The 13,435-nt window shown below is 42.1% G+C and overlaps 1 long non-coding RNA gene across 3 annotated transcripts in view; it reads right to left on the bottom strand.

Moving 5' to 3' along the window:
- Positions 1-13,435, bottom strand: part of LOC115485826 — a 132,695-nt gene that overhangs the window by 83,440 nt on the left and 35,820 nt on the right. For all 3 annotated transcript variants that reach the window (XR_879865.3, XR_879866.3, XR_879868.3), the window contains exons 2-3: positions 2,183-2,262; positions 1,190-1,326 (exon numbers count right to left, since the gene is read on the bottom strand). This is a non-coding gene — a long non-coding RNA (uncharacterized LOC115485826). The remainder of the gene's footprint in view (positions 1-1,189; positions 1,327-2,182; positions 2,263-13,435) is intronic.

The raw sequence follows: 13,435 nt of genomic DNA, 5'->3' as shown, positions 1-13,435 counted from the left end.
TTGAAAATACCTTACACATCTAACCTGCCATGCATCATACTTGCAATGGTTAATCTTGATTATCAATTTGATTAATCAAACTAACCCATCTCAGTGTCCTCTTCACCTACCTGCCTTGGGGGAAAAATTGCTTGCCTGTCTTTGCTCTTTGGTGGTAAGTACATCTACTCTGACTGTTGCTGCTGCCACTACCACCTGGCTTCTTTAGCCTTCTAACCTGGACTGAAGACCACTGGCAGCTCTCCAGGAATTTTCTGGCCTTCAGTACCAGATTAGGACCACTGAGGTGTTCAGCCTTGTAGACCAAGCTGCTCCCTGGTTCTCAGCTTTTGCTATTGTGAAGCTTGTTTACTATCTCTCTTTCAGAGAATAGACCCATTCTCTGGGCTCTGTGAGTCTAGAGAACCCTGACTAATAAAACAACCTAGGAACACAGAGCACTCTAGCCCATGGGTAGGGTGCTGTGTGGTCACATGACTGATAGGAGGTACAATTCACTGATGAGGAAAAAACTTAGCAAATATCACTGCCCCAAAGTGACGTCAGAATCAAAGTCTCATTTCTAAAGAGTTGTACCAAGTTGGTACCAGAAAATGAAAAGTTGAAAAATTCAGACCATCCACACATGTAAGGTATGAGCTTTTGTATATTAAGTTATGAAATTTGTGATAGGAAAATCAATAATATTACATAAAAAGCAATCATATTTTGTTGTGTTTAATTAAATACGAATATCCTTGTATCCATGTTCCCCAAAACTTAAAACATACTGCTCTTTACATTGCCGTGGACCAAACACAAGTTCATGAACACTCTAGACAAAATATTTACCATGGAGTGGTTATCCCCATACCCCAAAAACATATTTCCTTGATTTATGACATCTAATGGGTAGAATGAGGTGCCACACAGCACTGTGTGTTCAATGAATCCTAAGACATTCATTGTCCCTTACCCAAAATAAAGTTATCCAGCCCCACAAAACTTGAAAGAAGAGAGTTGGACATGTTAGAGTAGAATATGATTGCTGAAAAGAATAGAAGCTAGAGGGAATCTTAAATAAATAAATAAATAAATAAATAAATAAATAAATAAATAATGTAATGTAATGTAATGTAATGTAATATAATATAATATAATATAATATAATAAATGCCTAATATAATTAATTTATTAATAAGTAACCTACCTGACCTGTAGTGTTGTGGACACAAAGATAAGACTCGGGGCTCCCATGATGTTCCTAAGGCACTGCAGCTGGTTGATGAAGGGCAGAGGTTGGCAGGCATATCTCTTGACCTCCAACGCAAGGTGCTGGTTACATGACTGCAAAGCAGAAGTATGATGAGATGGGGAACACTGCCTTAGCAGTGTTTTCAAATGAGGACTCTTTTAGAGTTGTGTCTCTAAATTATATGCCTGTCGTAATAGTAGAAATATTTAACACAGTGCAGTGATCCCACTTGTTGGCAATCGGGTCCCCACATAGTGTCTTTCCACTGAGTATGGCTTATATATCAACTTACTTCTAACAAACAAGCATAGCAGAAGTAGTGGGAGATCATTTTATGTTTAAGTTAACCAAAGACCATGTTCTACTATCCTGAGCATGCTACCCATTCCTCTCCTCTCACTACTCTCCCTCCCTCCCTCCCTCCCTTCCTTCCTCCCTCCCTCCCTCCCTTTTTCAGTTTTGAGAGTTTCATATATTTTGATTATATTCTTTCCTCTCCTTCCTCTCCTACAACCCCTCCCAGGTCCTCCCCAATCCCACTTCAACTTCTTTCTCTTTCTTAACAAAAAACAAGACTATAATAAACAAACAAGTAAATAAAGTAAATAAAGCCCCATGCACACATACACACACAACCCATGAAATCTGGTTTGTGTTAGCAAATTACTCCTTAGTGTGGGACTAGCTCTGAAGTGTGGTTGATATACAAATTCACTCCATTGAGAGAGAAAAAAATCCTAAGTTTTCTTCTCTCCACATCTATCAATTGCAAATAATATTTTTGGTGAGGGGTGGGACTTTGTGCCTACTTCTCCTTTTCTGTGTTGGGATTTTGTTTGGCTTGAACCTGTACAGGCCCTGTGCTTGCTATCATAGACTCTGCTGGATCACATGTGCATCCATTCTGCTGTGTCTGAAAAACACCATTTCCTTGGAGTTGTCCATCACCTGTTGTTGTCCATCATCCTGCTGTGTCTGAAAAACACCATTTCCTTGGAGTTGTCCATCATCTTAAAATCCACATAGACCTTGAGGGTAGAAGTGTGATAGAGACATTTCATTTAGGGCTATGTCTTTCTCTTTTCCTATTCTCCCTCAGACATTTTGTTCTCGACAAACCAGCTGCAGGAGCTTGTCAGCAGATCCCTGCCATCCCTGATCTGGCCATGCCCTACAGAGACTGCAGTCTTTGAACATCTTCAATGTAGATGTAAAGAGACCCTGAGGCAGGCCAGGGTGTCCTACTATGCCATACATGATATGGAAACTGTGAAATGATAATGAAGTGTTGCTGTTATTTTGAAATGTGTGTGTGTGTGTGTGTGTGTGTGTGTGTGTGTGTGTGTGTGTTTAGTGTATGCACACATGTGTGCATGGGGTGGCTCACAGCTACATATACAGACACAGAGGCCAGTGAAGCACATCAGATGTCCTGCTCTGCAATTCCCCAACTTGTTCCTTTGAGACAGGGATTCTCACTGAAGCTGGAGCTAGGGTAGTGGTAATCCTCCTGTCTCAGCTTCATCTCCCACAATGTCAAGGTTATAGGCATGTGCAAGGCCACTTATATTTTTCTATGGGCCCTGAGGTCCTCCAAGCTATCAGTGAAAGTACTGTGACCCACTGAGCCACCTCTTCAGTAAACTCCTGAACAGTTTACAGCTGCTAAGTGTTAGTGTAATTCATTATCACACTATCGCTAATGTAAAGATGTCATAATCCTGAAGTCGTTTGAGAAGGGCAACTCAAGCATTAGCATAATTCAATCATTAATACCTCATCACCTAAAAACTTCCACACCATCTTGGGATTCTCTTATTGAATTCAGTTTAACATAATTGGACCATTAGTATTGACTGAACTCAAATGTCATCCAGCCTGAACCAACCTGGCTGTACTTTCTCCCAAGATGACATTTTCCAGCATTTTAACTCTCTGAGCCCTGCAGTCAGAAGAAAACAAGGAAACGAAGTCTGGACTCCCATGATTCTTACTGTATTTGTTTACATTCTGGAAGAGCAGTCATGTGCAAATTGAGAGAAGGAGCCCTTCCAGTAGTTTTTGCTTTACTCACCTACAGCGCACTTGCAGAGAAACTGAAGACTCCCTAGAGACTCTGAAAAAATGCTTTACTACCCCCAAGTGGACACACGAGTTATGTTCTTCCAGAAATGAAATGTGAAAGTGGCAACATCATTCAAACAAAGCAGATGCAATGTGCTGAACTGATGGTGTATCAGACGGGGGACCTCGGAGCTGGAGGGACCTGAAGACTCTGGACCAATGTCAAGAAATCTGCGCTACAGCATGCCTTCTCAGCCCTGCGAGCCAGCTGCACTTCAAACAGTTGCCTCTGGGTTGTCCTTGGAAGTCTTAGCTTGTCATTTAGTGCAGTCTACAAACGATGTGAGACCTCTTATGTCCTCTGCCCAATTATTTGTTTATTCATTCATTTAGTTATTTTGGCCGAAGAGTCTTAACTATGCAGCCAATGTTGGTCTCAATTTTGCTATTCTGCCTCAGGTTTCAAGTTTTAGGTACATGCTCTCATGCCTAGATCTCATCTAAACTGTTATTAACTTTGCTATTTTTCAAAATAGGTTTTGTGAATTTCTAGACATCACTTTCGAATAATCAGACTGCTGACTTGCATCTTACTTAGAGCTGAATCCTCCACATTCACCCTACTAATCATTTCTTTCACAGATACTGAAACACAAAGAGTTCCGTGGTCCCTAAGCCTCTCAGTGCCTCCCAGCCATGCCTCTGAGCTCAGTTTACCAGGGTTTCAGACTAAGATTCTAGAAATCAATGTTACCCAGTCTTCCAACACAGTGGCATCTATAATATGTTGGTCACATTTCACCAACTATCGTATTATGTAACACTGGGTCACAGGTTAAACAATGCCTTGTCTGTGTTGGGGCCTCCAAGGAGGACATTATTTCTAATTTGAGCATCAGGCTCAGGCTTCACATCTGTGAAGATCTCCCCCAATCCCTCTCTGCAGAATGGCGCAGCATTATAGACAGAACTCCTCTTTTTTTTTCCCCCAGAGCTGTGATCTGGATCTTAATCATCCCCAAGGAACTTGTCCTCAGTTGCTGGTGCTACTGGGATGTGGTAGAAACCTTACACAGTGATGCAGAGTTGAAGGACTGGGTCATAAGGCGTGTGCATTTACAGGAAGAATTGGGACTCCGGGACTCTTCAGCTCTTCCTCTCACTCCGAGCTTTCCAGCAATTATAAGCTCAGCCACACCACATCTCCCCATCAGGATGTTCTGCCTCACCTCGGATCCAAAGTAGTGGGGTCAAACAACCATTAGCCAAAACCTCCAAAATTCTAAGCAGATGGAATCTTTCCCCCTCAGCTATTTTGCTGAGGGGTTTGTCACCATGGGGGTGGAGGGGAGTTGACAGATGCAAGCAGCTAGTGACAAGACCAGTGTTTCTCAGCTTATGATCATGGGGCTGAGGTCCAGCTTTGTGAGTGGTTGGGAGTTGTTTCAACAGCACAGGCTCTGAACATGCTGGAATCTGTTGGGTGAGTATATTGTTGGGTGAGTGTGAATTATGGTTGGGAGCTGCCAGGTAAACCTTATGCACACTCAAAATTGAGGACGATGGCTTAAACCAAAATATCACTAAGTTGTAAGAAAAAAAAAAACAAAAAAGGATGTTGAAGTCGGGTAAGTCAGGAGTCATCTGCTAATTATAGGGCAAGACTCTGCTGAGCCATCCCAATACCAGACTAGTACACTTGTGTCCTCACTTTTTAAGCATACCTGTAATTAGCAAAGAGAGATGAATTGAGTATCAGATGCTTCAGGGCTTTTGAGTCTTGAATGAACTAACATGATCCTTGTAATCAGTGTCCATTAGAAGCATAACCACGGCTCAGTAAGAAAAGGTGCTACCACACGAACACCAAGACCTGAAATCTCCAGAATGCACATAAAGATGGGTAGATATAAATGACCCCAAAAGGTTGTTCTCTAACCTCCATATTCAAGCTATGGAGAATGTGTCCTAATATCATCAATAATATATTTAAAGCACAACAAGAGCTCTAATCCTCTTGCAGATGCCCCTTAGAGCTATTGCTTCTGTGCAGATGCGGCTGTTCCTGTATAGATTCAATCACCCTCTTATCTTTCCATCTCCACTGGATACACAAGCTAGACTAAGCCCTGTTCTACTAAACTGAGACACTGACCTCCAACTAGCCCCTGTAACTTCCTTTATCCACGTCTGACATAAAACAATTCCAAGATTTGAATCAGGAGCCGCACAGGATCCTGTTCTTGTTCTTGTGTTACAAGTTGTGTTTCAGTGTGATGGTTCTCAGGGAGGCCTACCTTGGGGTGGGCGATAGGGTTTTTTGATGCCGTCTCTAGGTTTGCTGTAAGATTGTGACCCTCATCTCCATCTTATGCCCTTACAATCTCATCCTTCAATCTAGAAAGCACACCAAATCACCCTTTCAGAGACTCGCCGATTACACTGGTTTATTAAAGTCTCCAGTCACTGAAAGCCTCATGTTGAACAGAGGTAATGGGTGTCATTTAATGAGAGGCTTTCCATCCACGTGGCTCATGGCTCCGGTGAGGAAATACTGTGGAACACATTAGTGTACATTCAAAGTCAGGCAACATGCTCTGCAAGATCCAGGGGTGAACATTTCAGGCTTTTAAACCCACACTTGATCAGGACCATTCAATCCCATGCTGTAGCAGGAAAGCAGGCATCAAAAAAATTGTATTTAAAAGGGTCACGATGGTAGGTGAGAGTACAGCGGCACTCTCCAGCCTTGCTGTGACCTTTGAAGAAAGGTTGTCAGGACTCAGAGACTCTGAGTGTTGGGATAGGGAGAGGGGGTCAGAAAGTGTACTTAGCCATGGCTCGCAGGGCACCAAATGGTGGTCTTCACAGAAGGGCCAGGGGTGCAGGATGAAGTTGGCACAGAAGCTTCTACTGTGACAGAGGCCCTGGGTTAGATTCTCAGTACCCACACTGTGGCTCACAACCATCTGTTACTCCGTTTCCAGGGGTTCTGACTCTTCTTTTGGCCTCTGCAGGTTCTAGGCATGCATGTTGTAAACATATATACATGCAGGTAAACAGTCTCATAGACACACAGACACACTCGTAGACATACATACACATACATAACCACTTTAACAAAATAGGAAAATAAAACCCACTTAACTCTATCTTTTCCTCTACTTCAAGTAAACTAGGACCTCCAGAATCAATTGTCAGCCCTCTTTTTGTTCAGCCTCTTAGCATTATTGCTTTATTTAACCCCTCTACTACTGAAGCACTTTCTCGGATCCCTAGACACTACTCTCATCTTCTAGATAGTACTCCAACACCTCTGACTGCTCCAAGCTTGCCCTCTTTCTTCCTCATCTCTCTCTTTCTCTCTCTCCTACCAAAGAGCTTCTTAAATGGCTTTATTGATAATACTTCTTTTTGCCCACACCCCAAAACCCATCTACTTACATAAGACAGCCATGACTGACTTGATGTATCAAAACTCCTTAATATGTTCAAAATCTACTAATACTGCACCAACACACTTAGAACAAAACAAAACCTACTGCTTAGCTTACATCAGCCTCATATTACACAGTCCCAACCACTTCATTCCCTCTGTGCCCCTCCATTCCCCACTCCTGCTTCCTTCAGCTCATTCCCAATCACAGGCTGTATGCCTGTCACGAAGAGTGGCTGGCACTAGATGCCTGGAGTGTTGGTATTTTCATGTCACACAGATGCCCATGCGAACATCACAGCTCATCAAAGCAGCAAAGCTGCTTCTTTCTTCTTCTTCTTCTTCTTCTTCTTCTTCTTCTTCTTCTTCTTCTTCTTCTTCTTCTTCTTCTTCTTCTTCTTCTCCTCCTCCTCCTCCTCCTCCTCCTCCTCCTCCCCCTCCCCCTCCCCCTCCTCCTCCTTCTTCATTTTGGTTTTTTGAGACAGGGTTTCTCTGTATAGCCCTGGCTGTCCTGGTGTCCTGGAATGCACTCTGTAGACCAGGTCAGCAAAGCTTCTTACAACCACCCCTTTTTAAAAGAACTAAGCCCTTTCTCTGCAGACCCCTCCCCTCTCCTGGTTTTCCCCTTCTGGTGACTACTAATAGCTCCTTAGTGATGCATTCCTGTGTTTCTTGCTCTCTCTTCCCCAGTATAAAGCAAAGCCCACTTCCCAGAACACTCTCTTGAACAAAGATGTCTAGTCAATGCTCACTACAGAGGCTGTATGGTGCTCACAAAGCATTATTTGTGCTGTTAGGACTCCAAAGGCTTAATGTGAACTACAGGATTCCACACACATGACTACAAAGGTAGAAAGCAGATCAGCTGGCATGAATGAGGGCCAGGCAGAGTTTAATGAGAGCATAGCTGGGTTTTAAACTACCTTCAACCTTAAATCCTTCAAGGGAAAGGATTTACAGAGCAGGTGACATCAGAGGTTACGTGGCGTTTTGTCAGAAAGAAGAATGGGACACTTGAGAAATGCTGGAGAGTTAAAAAAAAAAAAAAAGTATGCTCAACCATTTGTTTAATGAATATCTATTGATTTTCTATCATAAGCCTGCTAGGTATTATTCTAAATGCTATGAATAAGATAGGCATGAATAAGACAGGAAATACTAATAACTACACTTTCAAAATGTTTACCTTCTATTGGGCAGAGGTGCATGATAAAAAAAAATAAGCGGAGAAAGATTGGGAGGTTGGCAAGGGAGAGGGCTTAGTAGATAAAATGGTTGCTGCACAAGCCTGGGGGCCTAAGTTCAGATCCCCCAAACACACTTGTGAAAGCCAAACATGGTTGTGTATCTTTGCATCAGAGGTAGGCAGATCCCAGGGACTTGCTGGCCAGTATTCAAAATGGTATGTTCCAGGTGCAGTGAGAGTTTCTATCTCAAAGTTAAGTTAAAAAATACGGTGGAGAGGTAGTTGAGGAAGAATGGTCATGCTGACCACTGACCTCCAAATGCATCCACAAAGGAGACACACCTGCTCACATTGGTACGCACACGCACATACCACATACAAATTCAGAGAGAGAGAGAGAGAGAGAGAGAGAAGGAGAAGGAGAAGGAGAAGGAGAAGGAGAAGGAGAAGAAGAAGAAGAAGAAGAAGAAGAAGAAGAAGAAGAAGAAGAAGAAGAAGAAGAAGAAGAAGAAGAAGAAGAAGAAAGTAAGCAAAAAGCAATGTTAATTTCAGCTCATGAACTGAGTTACAATGACACATTAGAGGATATATTTGAGAAGGGAGAGACACAGCCTGGACATATGTGGTGCAGATGATTCTCACAGGGAAGTAGGGAAGTCCTGGAATCTGAGATGAGACACACCAAACCTACACCCAAATGAAGGAAAACCACATCAGGCCAAGGGCACATTAAGGGCACCCTCCCTTTTGGTACAGGGATGTGATTAGTCATTACTAGCCCATTTGCTGATGGTTTCCGGTCCTCCACCTGCAAGGCACGTGCAGAGAGGCATGTCATTGTTATTGTATCCTTGTGGTTAATTCTGGCTTCTAAATTGTAGTGGAAGCAATGTGTGCTGCCTAATTGCTAACGTAAGATCTGGCAGAGTTTGGATTCCCACTAGAATAGCAAGCAACCACTGTTATAATGCAGGAATGCTGGCTGCTTTGTGGTTCTGGGTCTCCAATGAATTAAAAAGCAGAGTTTCTGTGATAGGTAATAGGAAAAAAATAACACTTGGGTCCATTTATTTATTTCATGATTGTCATCTAGGAATGGAACCATTAGCTCATTCTCTGTGGTTAACATTTTAAGTACCCTCCAGGCTATCTTTCTAAGGGATGATATCATTTACATTCTCAGAAGGTAGTGCACTATGTGCACGCACACGCAAGAGCACACACACACACCACAATTCTCCATCTATTTTTTTAATAGTCACCTCAGTAAGTCTGGAGGGCTATGACATTGTGGTCTTGGCTTCTCTAATGGCTAAGGAACACACGATTTTATGAACACTGAATAAGAAGATGAGTGGGTGGTTGCAAGAAGGTAGGACAGAGGCTTTCTCGACAAGGTCCATATGAGTGAGGTATTGTGACACACACATGTGAGGCAAGGACCCTGGGAGAGGCCAAGCAGAGCCAGGAGATGAGTGGCTGGAAGAGGGAGAGTTCGATCTTCTTAAGGGTGTGATATCAGGTAGATCAACCATGCTTCACTGGATGGTTCCCATAGCCTAGTATATAGACAGCACAAATTAGACTTGATGGATTTATTAAACAAAAAAGGAGAGTAGAAGAGTTGGGTGAGTGGAAGTGGAATGGAGTGGATCTGGAAGCAGCCATGCAGGGGGTGACTATGATGAAAATTCACTGTGTAAAATTATTTTAAAACTAGTAAGAATAAAAATAACCACCAACAATAAAATCCTGCATTGGGGCCACCTCTGCCTCCTCCTATTACTAGTCAGACAAATGGTCCCACCACATAGAGTTTGTGCTGAGTCCTCTCTGTAGGCCAATCCCACAGACAGATGATCTCAACACTCAGGGTTTGTGGTAAGTCCTTTCAGCGGGCCAGTCCCTCACCTCCTCTTCTTTATGTTTCTGATTTGTTTTCCCTCCTGGATGGAAGTCCAGAAAGCATCTATAAACACCAAGCCAATTTATTAATTATCTGATATATAAAATTTAGGTCATAAAAAGGAAAGAGTTAAGTTTGTCTCTCTCAGCTGGCTACACTGCTGTTACCCATAAGCCAGCTCTGATCTCATTGAGGAACCTCCATGGGTTCTGAGAAACACCCAGATTTAGATTGTTTATTGACTTTTGAAGTTTTCTAAGGAGCTTTCTGTTCCAGTCCTTCCCTTAGTGTCTCATACCTCAGATCTAAATGCTCAGAACTGCTCAACTGGACCATAGACCCATCTTTTGATCATTGCCTTTGTAACATGCCTCTAAGACCAGTTCCTGACTCCAACCCTGTCACCAACTCTTGGTGTCAGCCTGGGGAGGTCCCCATCCATCCCTGGATTTAATTCTAACCTAAGGTCTTCAGAAGGATATGCTGGAATTTTCAAACTTAGGTTGAACAACTTGAGAGGGGAGGTACATTGGTTTCTCATGGCCAAATACCAAATATTACTCACCTCTGGTTCTGGAATTCAGAAGTTTAAAATCCAATTACTTTCATGACCCTGCTTCCTCCCAAAAGCTTCCAGGAGGAGCCCTCATAACTTCCTCTGCACCTCTCACCCCACATATCCTTCAGTTTGTGGCACATAACGCTTTTTGCCAGTGTCTTCACCATGCTCTCGCTTCTCCTAAGTCTCTGGGTTTCCTCTTAGAATGACGTTTGTCCCAGAACCCTCCAGATAGTTCAATGTGAGCTCATCTTAAGATCCTTAATTACAACCACAAAAATCCTCCTCCCCCCCCAAATAAGGTCAAATTCAACATTATAAAGTGTTAACTGGAATTTACCATGATGAGAGCGGCTGTTGGGTCCCCTCCCAAAAGTTCCTTCATAAAACTCTTCATACTGCTAACCTGCCTCTTCAAATAAAGAGACAAGTCTCTTAACAGGACCAACTACTGGTCACAACCAAGCAATTGAACATAAACCAAGAGAAGGCCTAGAGATGATAGACGTGTAATATCTTGCCTTGCCTATGGACCATTAAGCCCAGGGTATTAGGGAGTTCACCAATGACCTTTCAGAGAAGCTTGGACAAACTGATGGACCTTTGGAAGAAAAGCAGCATTTAATTAGGGGTGAATTGTATTAACTGCTTGGAGAAAATTAGGGTTCCTTATTATCACAGTGTTAATCAAATGAATAGAAACAAAGCAGCCTGTTTCAGGCATGTGAAAAAGAGGCAGGAACATGAGTCCTACGGGAAACAGAAACCTGGGGAGGGTGCTTGGCATAGATTTTTAGCTACATAGACTCTCAACAAATGTACCCCCCACCCTTAGTGTTTATTAGATGAGGGTCAATAGCCATCAGAGGCATTGGCTAGCAAGACTTATGACATTATCCATCTACTAAATTGTGTAATGCTACATTATCTGAATGAGAAGAAAATTACATTATATATTATATAGAATCACCATTAATCACTGACTATAAGCTGGAGGAAAAGCCACCCATCCACCATGAAAGCTCTGAGAACATTTAAGTCAGGCAAGGTCTGCTTTGTGCTTCAATGAGCTTTTACGACCACTGTCAGGACATCCAAGATATATCTGGGGATGTGACCAAAATACTTTCATAGCCGCTAAATAAAGATGTGACTTCTCATCCAGACATTGATTCTAATTAAATTGTTAACATAGGAAGACACCTGGTCAAATACAGGACATGATCTCTAGGAGGTCACATCCTAAAGATTCAGGAAAAATTAGGATATTAAAGTCAACTAAGTTTGGAAATTGTAGAAGAATGTATGCCCTTCTTAGGTTTTTGTAAGCCATCTAAGTATACTCATGGCTTTGAGAAGCCCACAATGGAATCACATTTATACAAACCATTTTAGATTAAAACAATCTGATTCTAGAGCTTATATGGAAAGGCAAAAGACTAGGGTTCCGGGTAGAGAGTTGAAGAAGGATTCAGGGGTTAGGTGTGTATCCTGAGGTGGAATCCTTGCCTGTCATGTAAAATGACCCTTGTTTTTGTCCCCTGAACTAACTAGCTAACTAACTGTGGGGGTTTGAATGAGAATGGCCCCCATAGGCCCACATATTTGAATGCTCAGTTCCTAGTTGGTAGAATTGTTTTAGGAAGGATTAGGAGGTGTGGTCTTGTTGGAGGTGGTGTGTCACTGGGAGTGGGCTTTGAGGCTTTAACAGTCCATGCCAGGCCCTTTCTTTCTCCCTCTCCCTCCACTTTCCTCACCCCCTCCCTCTCTTCCTCTTTCTCTTGCCTGCTGTCTGCAGATCAGGATGTAAAACTCTCAGCTACTTGTCTAACACCCTGCCTGTCTGTGTGCTACCATGCTCTCCCACCATGATGAGAATGGACTGGCTCTCTAAAGTTTTGAGCCAGCCCCCAGTTAAATGCTTTCTTTACATGAGAGTTGACTTGGCCATGGTGTCTTCTCACAGCAGTAGAACAGTAACTGAGTAAATCAAACTAGCAAATAAACCTGGTGAAGATGTGTAAAGAAGGCTCACATTACTCGATTACAAGACTATTTACAAAGCTGTCATAGTCAAGTTAGGATAGAATCAACCAAATAATGAGATGTAGTCATTAGAGTGGAATTCATAAACGTATACACACGCTCACACACCTACACGCAGACACACTCACACACACACACACACACACACACACTTATATGCATACTCACAGACATGCTTATACACACTCACACATTTGCACACACTCACACACTTGCACACTCACACACATTTCTATACACTTGCATGTACACACACACACACACAGAGTCAGTTGATTTTTTTAAGCCAAAGCAAAACCACAATTCAATGGAAAAAGTATAATATTTTTAACTAATGGTGCCAAAAGAATCAAACACAAATAAAAGACAAAAACTTAACCTCAAAAAAAATAAAAAATAAAAAAGCTAATACATGTTTTGTGAATAGAATCTTCATCAAAGAAGACATAAGATTACAAGAAAATGTTCAATTCTACATGTCGCTGGGGATATGCAAACTCAATCAGATGCTATGATATGCCTACCAGAAAAACGTGAATGTAAAAGATAGAAACAACAACAGTTAACAAACATCTTACCATACTGATTGCTGTCAAAGAAAAGAAACAATGGAACCCTCATCCATTGTTGGTGGGAAGACAGTTTGGACACTTCTTACAACGTTAAGTATAGTCATTACACAATCAAGAAATCTCACTCCTGATTGGAAATTTTATACACACACACACACACACACACACACACACACACACACAAACCTTGCAGGATATTTTAAGGTTTTCTTCACAATCTCAAAAAAACAAAGCAATCGAGGTCCTTTTAATAGAAAACTAACTATGGTATGCCCAAACTGTTAAATTCTTTGCAGTTGTAAAGAAGACAGTGCTATTAAACCTTGTGAACACCTAGATGAATCGCAAGCACATGTTGCTAAGTGAAAGAAACCATTCATGAAAGAATAGAGAGGTCAGGATAAATGCTTCCTGTACAAACATGAAGACCTG

The sequence above is a fragment of the Mus musculus genome, chromosome 11, assembly GCF_000001635.26.
Source record: "Mus musculus strain C57BL/6J chromosome 11, GRCm38.p6 C57BL/6J".
In the NCBI taxonomy this organism is placed as follows: Eukaryota; Metazoa; Chordata; class Mammalia; order Rodentia; family Muridae; genus Mus; species Mus musculus.
Note: the sequence above shows the minus strand (reverse complement) of the source record. Positions and strands in the feature narration are given on the sequence as shown.